We start from the raw sequence: 18,088 nt of genomic DNA, 5'->3' as shown, positions 1-18,088 counted from the left end.
CTCTCACAGGTCCATGGACTGAGAAGTCCACAGTCATGGCACTGGCAGACCTGGTGTCTGGGGAGGGGCCACTTCCTGGTGCATAGATGCCTTTTCAGGATACCCTCCCGTGGCAGAATGGCAGGCGTTTTCTTTCCCTGGCCTCTTTTTTAAGGGCATTTATCCCGTTCATGAGGGTTCCACCTTCATGATCTGATCCCTGCCCAGGGGCCCCACTTCCTAATACTGTCACATTGGGGGACAGGTTTATTTTTGTTTTGCTTAAAAAAATTTTTTTAATTTTTTTTTATTATTGAGAGACAGAGACAGAGCATGAACATGGGGAGGGGCAGTGAGAGGGGGAGACACAGAATCCAAGGCAGGCTCCACGCTCTGAGCTGTCAGCGCAGAGCTGGATGCCGACTCGAGCTCACAAACCGCGAGATCATGACCCGAGCCGAGGTCAGACGCTTAACTGACTGAGCCACCCAGGTGCCTCACGTTGGGGGATAGGCTTTAACATGAATCTTGGTGGTGGTGGGGGGGCGGGATTCAAACATTCAATCTATAGCAACTTGGGAGTTTTTGAATTAGGCATTTCTAAACAAAGGACTGGAACATCATTTATGGTTTTCTGAAGTGTGTTTACTTTTCTTCTTACCAAAATTCACTGACCACAAAAAGTGCTTGTAGAGGAAGTAGGACACAGATACTAGAAGGATGCTCATGCCTTTCTCTGGCCACGGGGCCCAGAAGATGGGGGTGGCCCAGGCACAGCCATCTTTCCAGGCACAGCAGACAAGGGTCTGAAGGCCATGGGATAAAATATGATGTTTCTTTGAAAAAGCAAAAAAGACTTTTTGATTTGATTTTCTTTCTGATTCTGAAAGAAATTTAGGTTCATTGTAGACAATTTGGAGAATACATTTTAAAAAGAGAAAATAATCTTCTGGAATCCCCCACCAAGAAATCAGCACTATTACTACTTTGGTGCCTTTCTTTTTCTTGTTCTTTCTTTCTTCCTTTGGTGCCTTTAATCATGGAGTATGTTTCTAATGTGTGAATACGCTCTGTGTGTGTGTGTGTGTGTGTGCGCGCAGACATGCCTGCAATCATATGTCTGTTTACATTGGGGACCATTAAAATTTCTTTGAAACTATTTGTAATTGCCCCACATTTCATCCAGTGGATATATTCTTGTTTAATCCCCTTTTCTGCTCTTGAACATTTAGGTTATGTGTAATTAGTCACTCTCATTTAGTTCTCCATGATGATCTCACTGTCCGTATTGTAAGCATCCTTGAAAAAAGCCAAAAACGACACAATCCGGGACCAACCTGCGTTTCCCTCAACAGCCTTTGGTTTCCAAACAAGCGGACACGTTTTACTTTACTACGTGCCACATTTGTCTGGCATCATTTCCCCTAACATTCCAAAGATGTGATGCATGCGGGAACATTCTGAGCCAGTACACTTAGAACACTACATTTCAGAACTGGGCTTCACCCAAATTTGACGTGCCCGAGATGAAATAGCAATGCCTAAAGCATACTTTCCACAGCAGGGTGGGTGGGTGGGTGCAGGTGAAGGTTCAGACAAGGCAGCAAGGGACATTCCTTACGTCCTCGAGCCACGTGTTTCTGTAGTAACAACAATTTCCTCAGACTTCAGTTTGGGATCCTCTTTAGGTTTTGTTGTTGGAATGTTCTCTAGAAGCATTCAAACACCAAACATAGATGAACTTGTCTTCAATGACACAGTAAACAATACAGCCATTTAAAACTCTGATTCAGGGGCATCTCGGTGGCTCAGTCGGTTAAGCGTCTGACTTCGGCTCAGGTCGTGATCTCGTGGTTCGTGAGTTCAAGCCCTGTGTCGGGCTCTGTGCTGGCAGCACAAAGCCTGGAGTCTGGAGCCTGCCTCGGATTCTCTCTCTCTCTCTCTCTCTCTCTCTCTCTCCCTCTCTCTCTGTTTTTCTCAAAATAAATAAACATTAAAAAAAATTTTTTTAACTCTGCTCCAAGTATTTTCCCCTAAATCAGCCTAAAATGCAGCCATGGGAACGTCTCTTTCACTTTCCCAGCTCGTTCCCCCGCTGCAGGAAGACTGCCTCTTGGTTACCCCACACCTAGAGCAAGCTGCCTTTCCCTTTTAAGTGGGGAGTATTTCGTGTTTCCCTGCCTGTCCCTCTTCTCTCTCCCACTGCTCTCTGTTGAAGTGGGTAGGACGGACAATTTGTCTTTTTCATTCATGGTCTCCAGCAGAAGCTGCCCCAAGATCTGGGGCAGATCCTGAGGTCCTGGCCATAATGTCTGGTGCAGCGATCGGCTGAGACTTTTGGGATGCCTTTGGGAGGAGGCCGAGTGCATCGTTGGGGCAGCCGGGAAGGAGATGAATGTTTATGATGCTGTGAGCAGGTTGTGGTGGATTGGATTCTTGTTTCCAAGTCTTCACACACTTTGCCACCCGACTTGCTAGTACTTCCTGTCAGAGTGGGCGGAACGCATTTCTCCACCAACACTGCGCGTGGCCATGTGACCGTCATCCAGGGGTTCTGAGTGAACATGGTAAACGCCGTGTCTGAGCAGCGGTCTTAAGAACCCTTGCGCAGGTCAGCCACTGCTCTTGACCTCCGCCATGGGACTGAGATGCGGTTGCCCCTTCGGCTTGGGCCCTGGAATCGTGAAGGCACATCAGCCAGACATGTGACACGAGTGAGAAGTAAACATTTATTGTCGTAAGCCCCCGACGTGTGGGGATCATTTGTTACTGCGGCCTAACCTAGCGAAAGCTGATTAGTACATCATGAAGCAAAACAGGTTACGACAGGTTACGAGATCATGTGTTTAGATTTTAGAGTTTGACTCTATGTCTTGGTGTAGATTTCCTCAGATTTAGCCTGTCTGGGGTTTTCCCAGCTTCTTGAGTCTACAGGTTTGTCTTTGGCCAGATTTGGGATGTTTTCAGCCATTATTTCTTTGAGTGTCTTTTCAGCCCTACCCTCTTTCTCCGCTCCGTCCTCTCCTTCTGGAACTCCAGTGACACAATGTTAGATCTTTTGTTACCGTCCCCCAAGTCCCTGAGGCTCTGTTCATTTCTTTTTTCAGCCTGTTTCCTCTCTCTTATTCAGACCGAGCAATTTCTGTTGTTCTGTCTCAGGTTCATTGACTCCTTCCTCTGTCTCTCCATTCTGCTGTTGAACCCACAGCCGTGGAGTTTTTCATTTCAGCTATTGTATTTTTCAGTTCTAAGATTCCCACTTGGGTCTTTACCTCTTCTATTTCTTTCCTGAGATTTTCCGTTTCCTTGCTGAGATTTTGTTTTCTTGTTTGTTTCGAGCAGGTTGTAATTGCTGTTGAAAGCAATATATTTATGACGGCTGCTTTAAAATCTTTGTCAGGTAATTCTAACATCTCTGTTATTGTGATGCTGACATTTATTATCTTCTTTTACTCCAGTTGAGATTTTCCTGGCTCTTGGTCTAATGACTTTCAGTGGAAACCTGGAAATGCTGGATATTATGTTATGAGACTCTGGAATTTATTGAAACCTGTTTTAGCTGGCCTCCTCTCGGACTGCTCTGGCAAGGGAAAGGGCGGGGCTGTGCCAGGCGGGGATAGAAGTCTCTACTTGGCCTTCACTGACACCCAAGGCGGGGAGGGTCCCCTCATTACTGCCAGGTGGGGGTGTAGAATTACAGATCCCTGCCAATGCCACCTGGGCTGGGAAGGATAGGAGGTGCCCCTTTACTCTTCCCCATGTGGCCTCCACTCACACCCGGGAGGAGTGATGGAAAGGGTGACCTCTCTACCTTCGGGTAGTAGACAAAGTCCTCGACTCTCCACTGGGCCTCCTCATACACCCCCAGCAGAGACGGGGAGGAAAGCTGTTTGGTGCCAGCAGGGATGGGAGTCCAGGCTCCCCCACCGACATGGGGATGAGGTGGGATGGGGAAGGCCCACGGCCACCTGCCGGGATGCAAGTCCTACTGCCTGTTGTATCTTTTCTACCATCACCCTGGCATGAGTTGAGGGCCCCTCCCTACAGCCTGGTTCTGTTAGGGGTCTAGGCTCCCCACTGGGCCTTTGCTGGCAGGGTAGGGGTAGGGCCGTGGGGTTTTCTGCCGTGTTTGGGCAGAGTACCACGGCAGTTGTCATCTGAAAGCCCTCCGTCTTGCCAGGCGGCTCCTTTCCCAGCCCTCCGGCCAGGGAGGGCATCGAGCGTTTGCAGGCAGCCAGCTCCTTCAGCCCCGGGTCTGCCTGTGTGTATGAGGCAGGGAACCCTGGGGAATTCACAGCAGGCCATTCCTCAGGCCCCAAGGCCCCCAGCTGGTCCGCCATCTTCCCTCCACCTTCCGGAATCTTCTCACATTTGTCTTCTGGATCACGTCCTGGGTTGTTGTTTTTTTTTTAATTTTTTTTAAGGTTTATTTATTATTGAGAGACAGAGACAGAGCATGGGAGGGACAGAGAGAGAGGGAGACACAGAATCCGAAGCAGGTTCCAGGCTCCGAGCTGGCAGCACAGAACCCGACGCGGGGCTCGAACTCACAAACTGTGAGATGGTGACCTGAGTCGAAGTCGGACGCCCAACCGACTGAGCCACCCAGGCGTCCCTGTCCTGGGTTTTTAGTTGTACTTGGTGGGAGGAACAGGGAGAAGTGTGTCTATCCATGTTCCTAGAAGGGGAAGTCTCCTACACAGTGTGATTTTATTTATGCATTTATTATGTATTATTTATTCGATTCAGAGAATTCTACATATTGTTACAGATGCTCGTACTTTTAACAACTGTATGAATATGTAAACCAGAAGAGCATACGGTTAATTCACAACAGTGGTTAAAACCGGTTTTCCCGGATCACCTCTACCCTATCTCTGCTTCCTCACCTTCTCTAGCTTTCTTCATGGGCATCCAGCATTGCCTGCGCTCAGTAAAAATGGTCTTTTTCCTTGAACTAGAGTGAAAGATCTAAGAGGTCAAGCACAGTATCTGTCTTGTCCACAACTATATTGTTAGGACCTAGAACATGTTGTGAGCACTGAATGAATGAATGAATGAACACGTGACTTAAGGAAGAGGAAAAAATGTACCAGTACTTTCTTTGTAATGAGAAACAAAAATGTTTTTAAAGGCTGGAAATTTTTTTTGAATTTTAAAAAATATTTATTTATTTATTTTGAGAGAGAGAGAATGAGGGAGAGGGGCAGAGAGAGAGAGAGAGAGGGAGACAGAGAGTCCCAGGTAGGCTCCACGCTGTCAGCTCAGAGCCAGACTCGGGGCTTGAACTCACAAACTGTGAGATCGTGACCTGAGCCGAAATCAGGAGTCAGGCAGATGCTAAACTGACTGAGCCATCCAGGTGCCCGGAGACTGGAAAAATGTTTAAAGGCCTCTTTCTCTCTGCATTGAGAAGGCACATGGGAGTGCAGGGCAGCAAGAGGACCATACTCATGGCAAAGCCTGGACTTTGTTTTGACTTGTTTTATAAATTACAAAGACTGACATTTTAAGGAACCAAGTCCTGGAAACGCACCTCAGGACGCACCAGTGGAAATGAGCACCGCTGGAAAGAATCCCTTCCCCGTTGTTTTCATTCCTCATTTCCTAGATGTTTTTCTTTCAAGACTGAGCCACATTGGATGTGAAGATTAGTTTGGGCCCAGGGAAAGAATCTGTCCAGATTAAATTTTCCTAATCTCTTGGGGAGGCTGGCTAGAAGTGTAGGCTCTGGGGCCAGATGGCCGGGGTTCAAGGCCTGGATTGGCCATTTATTCACTAGGCAAGAGTCCTCACCTGTAAACCTCAGTTCATCTGTAAAATGGGCATAATAATAATAATAATAATAGCATCTACATCTTAGATTGAATCGATGTTTATAAAATGCTTGGAATGGTATCTAAAACATGGTAAGATCTAGAGAAACATTGGCTAGAACCAACCCCTGCCTATGTCAGGAAGACCTCAAGAGAATAGCCTCGATCAGAACAAGGGCCCAAATCCTGCCTGGAAGTAGGCCAACGGGAGTCACAGCAAAGACTGTGGGGAGGGGTGTCACCCATGTGGGAGGGGTCACCAGTGCCCACTCTCCTCTCCACATGCTTCCCAGCCTCAAGAGCAGGGTTTCCTTTCCTTTTCCTCTCGATTCTCAGAGGTACCCCCCCCCCTGGGGTGGGTTGGGTCTGCATCGCACCCTCTGTGCCCTCGTCCTGCAGGGACCCTTGAGGATCTTTGTCACCTGGAGAGGCCGGGACTTCCCTGGGTGCTGGCTCAGAGGTGGGCTCAGGAGAGATCCCCTCCTTCAACCTTGGCTCCGTGTCTGTTGAAGGCTCAGGATTTCCTGGGCCTGCAAACCAGTCTTACCATAAGGTTCTGTTTGTCCCGCAGGGGACCACCTTCCGGGGCCAATCGGGGCTCGTGCGGCTCTGCCTTAGGTCTTCAAGGGGACCAGCTGCCCAGGAAACTTAACGCCTTTATTCACCCTGTTCGCACCTGTGTCCACCGTGGCCAGGTTTGCAGCCCTAGCCACTGAGGGGTGTGTGTGAGTCAGTGAGTGTGCGACGGTCAGATTCCCACCACCCAGGCGGTGCCAGAACAGAGTCGTGCCAAGACCCTGAGCAAGGAAAGGCACAGAAACACAGCTCCGGAGCCCCTGGAACCCCAGCATTAGCGAGCCAGAAGCCGCCGCGTTCGGGAAGCCTGCACGTCCCAGGCTGCTGGGGCTCCCACGGAGAATCGCCAGAAGGAACAGATCCCTGAGTGGGGGCAGGGTGAGAACACCCCTCACTGAGCTTCGCCAGGGTGACACGGGACCTGAGTCCCCGGGGGAGCAGGAGCAAGCCGGCGAGGGCGGGGAGGCCTCCAAGGCAGGAGCGGAGGTGAGGGACGGCGGGTGTGGGGTGTGGTCCGTGACACCACAGCAAGGGGGAGCTGCCGGCCTCGGGTGTGGGGCGGGCGGGGCCGGTGATGAAGGCCACCGAGTCCTCGCTCAGTTCTTAGACTTCATCGCAAGCAGTAACAAGAGAGAACTGCACAACACTCTTGATGTTCTCAGCTCAAAGCCATTTATCTTCTTCCTTGAAAGTTCAAGGCCAGTTTTGCTGCCAGGAATCTTGCAAAAGCAGCTTTCACCAGTGTGGGCTCTAAAAAATGGAAGGCACACGGGGTGTTCCGTTGCTCAAGCTGAACGCAATGCGCAGAGTGATCCGGGCAGGGGGTGGCCGGCGGGGAAGGAGCTGTTTGAAGTCGAGTTTGTTTATTGGTGCTGTGTGCACCGCGTTGCTCGTCTCTGGGCCCAGGAGAATGAGGCTACAGCCAGCTGGCCTTTGTCACCGAGGCCCCCAGACTGAGCGGCTTCACAGGCAAAGCTTTAGACCAGCCTCCAGGCCCCTTGGCCCGCTGCTCAAGCTGGCGCAAGCGGATCCCACCCTAGAGACGGCGAGCCCGTTCCGCGTCCAGCTGAAGGTGTGAATGACTAAAAGCAAGCCAACCCAATGACTGGAGGATGATCCAAAGGGAGGGAGGGAGTTGTGTGTGCCTTTCAAGAGCAGATTCCTCCCCCCGCCCTCGCTCCCCAGTTCTGGACTGTGGAGCCATTGCTGAGAAGCAGGTGCCTGGCCCAGCCTCACCTGCACCCCTGGCTTCCCCGGCGTGTCACCGGGCGGCCGGGACTGGACCCGCCCCCAGGCTCTGCCGCCGGCTGGGTGATCGCAGGTGAGTGTCCGATGAAGGGCATGTGCCCGTGGCGTGTAATGTGCGGGGAGCCCGGGGACGGTGGGGTGCGGGTAATGGTTCGGAGCCCCTTCCCGCCCCGTGCCAGACATAACTGCCCACACTCGTCTCGTTCCCTGTTGCCACGATCATCCTATAGAGCAAACCGCACGGGATCCAGTGGCTTAAAATAAGCATCTATTTAGCTCAAGGACACCTGCAGGTCAGTGGCTCAGGCTGGGCCCCCTCCGTGATCTGGGGGGCTGGCGGGCCATCTGGTAGCGGCTCAGCTGGGGACACTTGGCTCCACTCCCTGGCTGCCACCCTTGCAGCAGGCTGGCCGGGCACGTTCTCACGTCAAGGCACAGCCTGCCAGCCTTTGACCCCTCCGCCTGTACCATGACCTGGGCCCAACTCAGGATCAAGGGGGACGGAAACAACATCTCTCGACGGGAGGATTCCTATCAAGGATCCTCCAAGGAGGATCCAAGGAGGAACGGCACGTTGTAGGGGTGCCTGGGCGGCTCAGTCGGTGGAGCGTTTGGCTTTCGCTCTTTGCTCAGGTCACGATCTCCTGGTTCGTGGGTTTGAGCTCTGTGCTGACACCACAGAGTCTGCTTGGGATTCTCTCTCTCTCTCTCTCTCTCTCTCTGCCCCTCCCCTGCTTGCTCTCTCTCTCCCAAATTAAAAAAAAGTCACATCGTAAGGACGTGTACTGAATACAGTAAGGGGCTGAAGATTGGGGCCCTTAAGGCGAGCAGGTTATCAAAACACTTCTCAACTCAGCACCCCCCAGCCCCTGCCCATCAGTTGTGTTCACACCTGACCTCAAACCTGTTTGCCCTCACAACCGTGAATGTGCAACCTTCAAGCTGGGTTTCGTGGAGCCTTTTGGTTCCAAAGGGGGTGCTTCAGGGAAGTCTGCAGGGGCAGGGAGAGGACAAAAAGGCATGGCTCTGGGCCTCCTCCCCACTCAGAGCTGCCACACTTTTATTTGGTTTAGATACTGGGGTTCGACATGAGATTTTATTTGAAAAAAGATTCTGCCGTCAAATGACTTTAAAACGCGTCCTCTCCTTGGATGTATTCAGACCAGCAGGAGGAACGTGCTTAGCACAGATTTCTTTGGTCCCTGAAGAACTGAAGTCTTTCTCTTCTGTGCCCTAGGCTCTCCTCAAAGGCCATTAGCAGAAGAAAAACCAGGGAATCAATGATTGCATGTTCTTTAAAACTATTTTATGAGAGTCCCCTGTCTATAAGATACTTATTTCATGGCCAAGTGCCAGGGGAAGTTTCAGTGTATTTTCTCTCTTAGAACTATTTTATGTGTCACGTAACGTATCTCCCTTTTCACCTTGGCCACCTGGAAGCACGATGCCAAACTTAGGTCACAGGTTTACAGAACTCTTAAAACCAGACTGGCCCAAGGTGCTTTTAAAATACAGATTCCGAGGCTTCAACTGCACAGATTCTGTTTCAGTCTGAACCGCCGGGCTGTCCCTGGTGGCTTCATTGTTTCTGCTGTCTTCCTCTGGCCTGGACTTGCCCTCTGCTTCTGACATATGCGTACTCGGGCTCTGATCTTTCTTTTGTCTTATATTCTCGATGCTTCGTAGGCCCGAACTGACTGCGAGGAGGGGGCTGCTCGTGGGGCCGGAGGAGGCCGTGCCCAGCCGGAGAAGGGCAGACAGACCCTCAGCAGAGGAGAGGGTAGAGGTGCCAGGACCCTCCAGGTCTGTGGGGGTTGCAAATCCAGGCGTATTCCCCAGAGGGCGGCCCAGGGGGAGGCCTGATCTGGGGCTGAGGCTGGGCCAGGATCCAAAACACCCTGGGGCTCCCAGGGAAGCAGGCTCCAGGCTGAGAAAGAGCCACAGCCCGCCAGGTCCCCTGCAGCGTCCTGAACCCCGGCTCACACGGGGCTCCACACCCAACTCTTTCATCCTTGGGTACCCCTAAATTTAGGCGGGGAAACTCAGGCTCCCAGAGGTTAATTCGATATGCAGGCTTGGCCAAAAATTGTTCAGAAGAACATGATCATTCTCTAAGATGAGTTTGAATTTAGAATCAAATATAAATGTTGAAGTAGGACAAATCCATAGTCCTGGTCTTTTGAGGTTATTTGTATTTTTACAGTTTATTTATGTTGAGAGAGAGAGAGAAAGTGTTTGTGTGTACACATGTATGGGGGCGGGGCAGAGAGAGAGAGAGAGGGAGAGAGAGAATCCCAAGCAGGCTCAGCATGGAGAGATCAGGACAGTGAGATCATGACCTGACCCGAAATCAAAAGTCAGACGTTTTATGGGCTGAGCCACCCAGGTGCCCCGAGGTTATTTGTATTTTTAAGATAATTTGGCATTCGGGACGCCTGGGTGGCTCAGCCTGTAAAGCGTCTGACTCTTGATTTCCCATCAGGTCATAATCTCATGTCAGGCTCTGTGCTGACAGTACAGAGTCTGCTTGGGATTCTCTCTCTCCCTCTCTCTCTGCCCCTCCCCTGCTCACGTACTCTCTCTCTCTCAAAATAAATAGTTAGAATGAGAACTATAAGCTAAACTTAAATTCTAAAAAGTTCTACTTTTGTGATGTTAATAAATTCAATACTAAATTTATTTTAAGTTTATTTAGTTTGAGAGACAGAGATGAGCAGGGGAGGGACAGGGAGAGAGGGAGAGAGAGAATCCCAAGCAGGCTCCGTGCTCTTAGCGCTCGAACCCAAGAACCGTGAGATCACGACGTGAGCTGAAATCAAGAGTCTGATGCTGAACCGACTGAGCCATCCAGGTGTCCCTTACTACTAAAATTTTTTTAACTAAAGGAGTCTTCTAATGAAACTTCCTCTTAAATCTCTCTGAAGATACTAATTAGAATTAATTTTTTTTTTCCTTCTTTATCCTATAGCTTCTTTTTCTGGGGCGAGTTGTTCTGTTTGTTAATTTTTTCTTTACGTGCCTGGTATTCCCTGATGTCTGGCAGCCCTTGGTTGGCCAGTGGAGGCCAAGGTAGGTTCCTGTCATGGCTGGAACGAGTTTCCCTTTGATCCTCTGTCTCTGTCTCTGTCTCTGTCGCTGCCTCTCGCTCCCTGTCTCTGCCCTTCCAAGAGTATTTGCACCTTCTCTTTTACGCCTGCGAACACTAGCTTTGCCTCAGGGCACCCACAGAGGGCGCTGCTCTCTTCTAAGAAGGAAGGCTGAGAAGGAGGAGGCGCTGAGCTCTTAGGCCCCGTCTTCTCTTTCTGGGCACCGCCTGAGGGACTCAGGCACACTGGCCCACGTTAGCCCTCCTGGGGATGTTGGCACGGTTGTCACCGATTTACGAACCTGGGTGTCCTTTGCGCCGTATCTTATAGCCGTTTCAAAAGTTGAAACTGGGCTTTACCGAGCGGTGACAGGAATCGAAGCTTAAACAGGGAAGTGCTCAAGGCTCAGAAAAACGCCAGGTGCCTTGTGGCCTGGTGACACTCCACGCTCGGATTCTTTGCTAGGGGGGAATGAGATCTGTTAGCACTGCTTGAGCAGGGATGGCGTGGGGTGGGGATGGGAGGGGAAGGGGGAGAGAGAGAGCAGTCAGGAGAGGGAAGGGCTCTTGTTGAAAACAGCTGGGAAGACAGCCACTGAACCACGTGTGATCTTCAGAAGCTGGGGTGGAAACTTCGGAGCCAGGGCGGAAGCGGGTTGGCCCTGGCTGATGGTCCCTTTATGCCAGGCGCTGTGCATGGTTGGTTTTCTTTAGCGACAACAACAAAAACTGTTTTAAGTTTTTATCATATTTATTTTTAAAAATGCTGATTTACCTTGGGGCGCCTGGGTGGCTCAGTCGGTTCAGTGTCCGACTTCTGCTCAGGTCATGATCTCGAGGTCGGTGAGTTCCAGTGGTGGGTCCAGCTCTGTGCTGACAGCTCAGAGCCCGGAGCCTGCTTTGGATTCTGTCTCCCTCTCTCTCTGCCTCTCTCCTGCTCATGCTCTGTCTCTCTCTCTCTCTCTCAAAAAATAAACATTAAAAAAATAAATAAAATTACTTATTTTTGAGAGAGAGAGAGAGAGAGGGTGAGCAGGGGAGGGTCAGAGAGAGAGAGGGAGACAGAGGGTCTGAAGCAGCCTCTGCCCTGAGCAGATAGCCAGATGTGGGGCTCAAACACACGAGCCGTGAGATCATGACCCGAGCCGAAATCACGAATCGGACACTTAACCGACTGAGCCACTCAGGCGTCTCTCACCTTCTTTCTATCTGACCCGCTGAAATCAGGGATTCGCCCCCTAATTGCACTAGGATGATTCTTTCCAAGGTCACGAGTGATCTCCAAAGAGTCCTATCCGATGGTTGATCCTCAGTGCTTATCTTGCTCAAACTGTCAACAGCATGTGATGTTGTCGGCCATTCTCTCCTCGCGGCTTCTGGGACATTCCTTTCTTGTTTCTGGCCTCACCCCACTGGCCACCTCTCCCTCAGTCTCATTCCCCAGCCTCTTTCAAGCACCCTCAGGATCACTCCTACAGCCACCTTCCTTCTCCATCCGTATGTACTCCTTCCCCGGCTGGCCTCATTTGGTCTCCTGACTTCAAACGTCGTTCAAGTGCTCGGCAACTCCCGAACATACTTCTCCAGCCCAGCGCTCGCGCTAACCCCAGACCTACAGATCTACCTGCTCACTCCACCTCTCCGCTTAGATGTTGTGTTGGGCCGTCACAACAAAATACCACAGACCAGGAGGCTTAAACAACAGAAATGAATTTCTTGCAGTTCTGGGGGCAGAGTGGGCTTCTCCTGATGCTTCTCTCCCTGGCTTGCAGACGGCCGCCTTCTCACCGTGTCCTCACATGACCTTTCCTCCGCGCATGTGTGGGGAGGGAGAGAACTCTGGTATCTCTTCCTCTTCTTATAAGCACACCAGTCCCATCAGATTAGGGCCCTGTCCTTCCGACCTAATTTAAGCCCAATTATGTCCTCACAGGTCCTATCTCCACAGTCACACTGAGGGGTAGGGCTTCAACACATGAATTTGGAAGGACACAATTCAGTCCGTGACGAGGGTGTAGTGGGCATCTCAGACCTAACGTATCCGTCACGAAGCTCTTAACCTTCCCTCCGAAACCTGTTCCCCTTGGCGGCCTTTGCCTTTTTGGTGAACGGAAACTCAGTCCTTCTAATCGCTCAGGCCCAAACCTTACCAGACCCTCGACCCCCCTCTCTGGCTCACATTTCGGTTCATCAGCAAATCCCGTTGTCTCAACTTTCACAACGTGTCTGGATTCTAAATTACGTTTTCCTACCCCCATTGTCATTACTCTGATCAGAGCCGTCATCATTTTTAAACTGAATTATGACAGCGGCCTCCTACATGGCATCCTGTCTGTGCCTTTGGCCTCCAATATCCTTTTCAACATGGCAGCCAGAACAATTCTCCTAAAATAGAAGTCCGACCATTTCACTCTCTGCTTAACTCCCTTCCCCCGGTAGACCCCAGAGCACTCTAGGGAAAGTGTCCTTTCAGTGGCCAGCAAGCCCTACATGATCACCACCGTAACCTCTTAGCTTTCTGCTGCTTGCTCTCTCTGCCTCGGTCACACTGCCTTCCTTGCTTTTCCTTGAGACCTGTTTCTACCTCGGGGCCCTTGCATTTGCTGTCCCTTCCTGTTGAAATGTTCTTAACACTGGACATTATACAGTAGGTTTCCCTCGTCTTTGTCTGGTATCTGCTCAAACTTGAATTTTCAGAGAGGTCTTCTTTGAGTACCTTACAACAAATAGGGTTCCCCTCCTGCTAAGATTCTGTCTCCCTCACTCTGCTCTTTTCCCACAGCAGTCAACTCCATATGACTCTGTTTCTGTCTAGACTTTTTTCTTGGGAATTGGGAATTCATTTATTGTTCCCTCTCCTCACCAGATTGTGGCTCCATGAGGATGGGGACTTAGTCTGTTTTCTTCGCTGGGGTATCTTCAGAACCCAGAACTTGTCTGAAAATGAGCTTCCAGGACTGGGGTATTCAATCTCCAGGTATTCCGTCTCTGTAACCCACAGCCATTAAAAGGAGGGGTGTGGGTAGAGGCGGAGGGGGGGAAACTGGCCATTTTTATAATGTACCACGGGGGGCCAGTGGACAGATCCCACAGGTGTGAGCGAGAAAGGGGAGAGAGGCCTCTTCATCCACAGGCCAGTGCGTTTTCTGGTTTTCACAGGTCCTCGGCGCGCGGCTCCGATCGCAGCGGGTGGCGGGTTCTGTGGGGGTCGTGTCTCCTGTGACCTTGGGCCCCGCGGCCGTGTATGTGAGCCATGTGACCTCTCTCTGATAGGCTTCGTGGAAGCTCTCGGAGGCATGCTTGTGCTCAAGAGCCTCCTGACTTGCCCGGTCAGCTGTCGGCCGGACTTGTTGGCAGGGCTTCAGACGCTCCTATCTAATCCCGCGCACTGATTAATGGAGGTGGTTTCGCCTTCGCTGTCTCCCGGCGGCCGGGGCAGAGGCTGCTCCCGGGTCTGTGGCCATTTATGGGCAGAGCCAGAGCCCCGCACTGGGGAGCACGGTGGGCTTGGAGGTGGGGGGCACGTCCTGCTGGGTGACCCCGGCAAGTCACTGTCCCAGCCTCCAGGAGCCGCGTCCCAAAGTGTCATTTCCTTCGCCTTATAAATTGTATAATCATGCCTCTCTCTTGCCGTCATGTTTCTCTCTCTATCTCTACCGTCGCGGACAGATGGGCTTTATGGCTCTTATCTTAAACGCACTGCTGTCCAGGCTCCACACCGCCCCCCCCCACCTGTGACCCCATTTCTCGACTCCTCTTTAGACGACGCCTCAGAAAGAGATCACTGTGCACCCGAAACTAACACAGAACTGTATGTTAACCATACTGGTCAGGGCCCCTCACCCTCCTCGGAAGCTGCTCTCTGCCTGCTCAGCTTCTCCGACCAGTGATCTCCGGAGGTCTCCATCTGAACCTCCAGGGGGGCCCCTTTCTCCTCTGAGAAACCCTCCCCTCGCTTGGCTTCCTGAGTGCCCGGCTCCTGCTTCCCTCCCCACTGGCTGGCACATCCTCATTTCCCCCCGACCCCGATGACTTAGGGCCCTAAGGTTCAGGCCCCAGGCCTTTCCTCTTTCTTATCTACATCCCCTCGGTGATCTCATCCTGTCTCGTGGCTTGAAGCACCAGCTCCAAGCCCGTGACGCTCATATTCATATCTGCAGCTTGACCGCCTTCCCCGGTCCCCAGACTCACACAAAGCGTCTGTTCAGTGTCTCCGCCTGGATGCTTAGAGAGCATCTCCAAGTTCGCGCATCCAAGACTGGGTCCTGACTGTCCTTCCAAACCTGCACCCCCCCCCGCAACTGCCGCCCCCATGTCAGCAAAACGTAGTGTCGTCTTTCCACTTTCGCATGTGCATTCCTCTGTTTTGTGCACACCACATCTCATGGTCCCTGAGCCCTCCTATTACTAGCATCGATCCGGGGGTTTTCATGTTTCCCTTTCTGTTTCAACTGTCTTGTTGAATATGTAACGCACTTCACGGTTCAGTGTCAAAACAATATTAAGCAGGCGCCCTTGCAGGGGTCCCGCTGCCCTCCCTCTATTCTTTACCCCATTGTCAGTGTTTCTTCTGGCAAAAATAAGCCGAAGCATTGGTTTCCCCCCTTTCCCAAACAAGTTGGCATACTAGACGCATTGTTCGGTACCTTCTCTCATCTGACAGTGTCTCCTCGAGTTCACTCCAGCTCCCAGAACTTCCTCATTCTTTCCCCAGCTGCATCCCACCAGACCCCTACTGATGAGCATTTGAGTTGTTCCCAGCTTTTTGTTATTACAAACATGGCTGTCATTAATGACTCAGTGTGTATGTTGTTTCATGCTTTGGAAGGGTATCTTCAGGGTAGATTTTTTGGGCGGTGGGAGGAAGCCATCGACAGAATCTGGGAAGTTGTGCGGGATCTGTGTCCTGGTGCAGCCCCCGGGGAGGACGTATTCGCCAATGCCCAATTCAGACGCGGCCAAGGAGGATAATGGAGAAAGAAGAGTGTCCCAGAGCAGGGAGCTGGGGGATACAAACCCCCAATATGCCAGGGAGCAGAACGGGACCCACTCAGGGAGCACTCCCTGCCTCCGGGGTGGGACGCCCTGGCCTCGGCCGATCCTGAGATCCTGAGATCTCAGAATTGTTGCCGAGCAGGGCCTGCTCTGTTTCTTCTGTTGTTCCCTTTCGGAGTTGGCCTCTTGGTGCTGTGCGGTCCCATGTGTCCTTACCAATTTCCTGCCTGCAGGATCTGTCCGTTTCTGATAAGGGGGTGTTGAGGTCTCCAGCCACAATAGTGGACGCATTAATTTCTTTATTTTGATTGTCTGCAGTTTGAATATGATATGCCTGGGTGTAGAGGTTGGAGCATCTATCCTGCCTCGCGTTCTCTGAGCTTCCTGGATCCGTGGTTTGGTATGTGATGTAAATTTGGTGGGGGGGGGCGTGGTGGGGGGACATATCAGTCATTACTGCTTCAACTATTTCTTGCGTCCCTTTCTCTCTTCTTCTGGTGTTCCCAGTATGCATATGTTACACATGTCGTAGTTGTGCCACGGTTCCTGGGGACCCCGTCCATGTTTTCCCCATCTTGGTTCTCTTTGCTTTCCAGTTTTGGAGATATTCATTGACGTAGCCTCAAGCTCACAGAGTCTCTCCTCAGCCGCGTCCTGTCCACTGAATGAGCCCCACAGAGGCATATTCTTCATTCCTGTCACAGTATTTTGGGTCTCTAGCATTTAAAAAAGTTATTTCTTAGAATTTCCATCTCTGTGCTTACATTCCCCATCTATACTCATTTGCCGTCTACTTTTTCCATTAGAGCCCTTAGCATAATAATCAGAGTTACTTAAACTCCGGGTCTGATCATTCCAATATCGCTGCCACATCTGACTCTAGTTCTGATGGTCACCCTGTGTCTTCAAATTGTGTAATTTGCCTTTTTACTATGCTTTATAATTCGTGTGGAAAGCTAGACATGTATGGCCTGGTGGGTTCAGACAATGTGTCTTTTTGGTTCATAGGTCTCTGGGTCAAGAGGAACCATAATACACTTGATGCAGAGAAGTTACCTCTAGATGGACTTTGAGTTTGATGCTATGATTGACATCCCCCCCCACCCCCATCGGGGAGAGGGTGAGTATCTTTTGCCTGAATATTTGACAATCAGAAAGATGGACGATGTGTTATTAGGTTTGTCCTCCAACCATTTTTGGCTCTCTACCACCCAGACACTTGGCAAAAATATACATATATAGGGATAGAGACCAGCAGTGTCTCCTCAGCCGGCTACTAAGTGAAAGCGTGTGGAGCAAAGTCCTTGCTGATCTAGAGCAGGCACATGAGGGCAATGGACCTCTAAGCCGCTACGATCTGGAGGTCGCTTGTTAACTCAGATACGGCAGCTTGACCTGATAGGCTTCTTTAGGTCTTGATTCACATGTCACCTTCTCCTCTAGGCCTTCCTTTTTTAAAAGGTTTATTTGTTTATTTTGTGGGGGGAGGGGCGGGGGGGGAGAGAGAGAGAGGGAGGGAGGGAGGGAGGGAGAGAGAGAATCCCAAGCAGGCTCTGTGCTGTCAGCATGGAGCCCCGTGTGGGGCTCAATCTCATGAACCCTGAGATCATGACCTGAGCCGAAATCAAGAGTCGGATGCTTAACTGACTGAGCCCCCCAGGCACCCCTGATCCAAGCCTTCCTGGGCCCTGTATAAAAGAGCTCCACAGCCCTCGAATCCCTTACCCTCTTCCCTGCTTTGTATTTCTCCACAAAGACCATCTCCATTGAACATTCTAGAGTTTGCTCAGGTATTCTGTTATCTCTCTCCCTCCGGGGCACCAGAGCATCATCCGCCCAGCTAATGATCTCAGGGCTCATGAGTTCAAGCCCCACGTCTGGCTCCGTGCTGACAGCTCAGAGCCTGGAACCTGCTTTGGATTCTGTGTCTCTGTCTCTCTCTGCCCCTTCCCTGCTCGTTCTCTCTCTCTCTCTCTCTCTCAAAATAAATAGACATTTTAAGAAAATTAGGGGCGCCTGGGTGGCTCAGTCAGTTAAGCGTCCGACCTTGGCTCAGGTCATGATCTCATGGTCTGTGAGTTCAAGCCCCGCGTCAGGCTCTGTGCTAACAGCTCAGAGCCTGGAGCCTGCTTTGGATTCTGTATCTCCCTCTCTCTCTCTGCCCCTCCCCGTCTTATGTTCTGTCTCTCTCTCTCAAAAATAAAATAAACATTTTATTTATTTATTTATTTATTTATTTATTTAAGGATTTGTAGATGGTTTTTTTTTTTATGTATTTTTTAAATTTTATTTTTTATTTTTTAAAATTTACATCCAGGGGCGCCTGGGTGGCTCAGTCGGTTCAGCGTCCGACTTCGGCTCAGGTCATGATCTCGCGGTCCGCGAGTTC

General features: G+C 50.9%; 1 protein-coding gene across 8 annotated transcripts in view; it reads left to right on the top strand.

Annotated features, from left to right (window-relative positions):
- ITGA9 (integrin subunit alpha 9) overlaps positions 1 to 18,088 on the top strand; it is a 400,223-nt gene that overhangs the window by 701 nt on the left and 381,434 nt on the right. Inside the window, exons 1-5 of one of the 8 annotated variants that reach the window (XM_042956926.1) lie at positions 7,199 to 7,692; positions 9,306 to 9,422; positions 10,588 to 10,688; positions 16,018 to 16,099; positions 16,708 to 16,819. The gene's annotated coding sequence lies outside the window, so the exon portion shown is untranslated. Of the gene's footprint in view, positions 1 to 7,198; positions 7,693 to 9,305; positions 9,423 to 10,587; positions 10,689 to 13,629; positions 13,682 to 16,017; positions 16,100 to 16,707; positions 16,820 to 18,088 lie in introns of those variants that run through there. The other 7 variants (XM_042956923.1, XM_042956924.1, XM_042956929.1 and 4 more) reach the window with 7 other exon arrangements.

This window comes from Panthera tigris, chromosome C2 (genome assembly GCF_018350195.1).
Source record: "Panthera tigris isolate Pti1 chromosome C2, P.tigris_Pti1_mat1.1, whole genome shotgun sequence".
Lineage (NCBI taxonomy): Eukaryota > Metazoa > Chordata > Mammalia > Carnivora > Felidae > Panthera > Panthera tigris.
The sequence above is the reverse complement of the archived record's forward strand: the minus strand, read 5'-3'. Positions and strand labels throughout refer to the sequence as shown.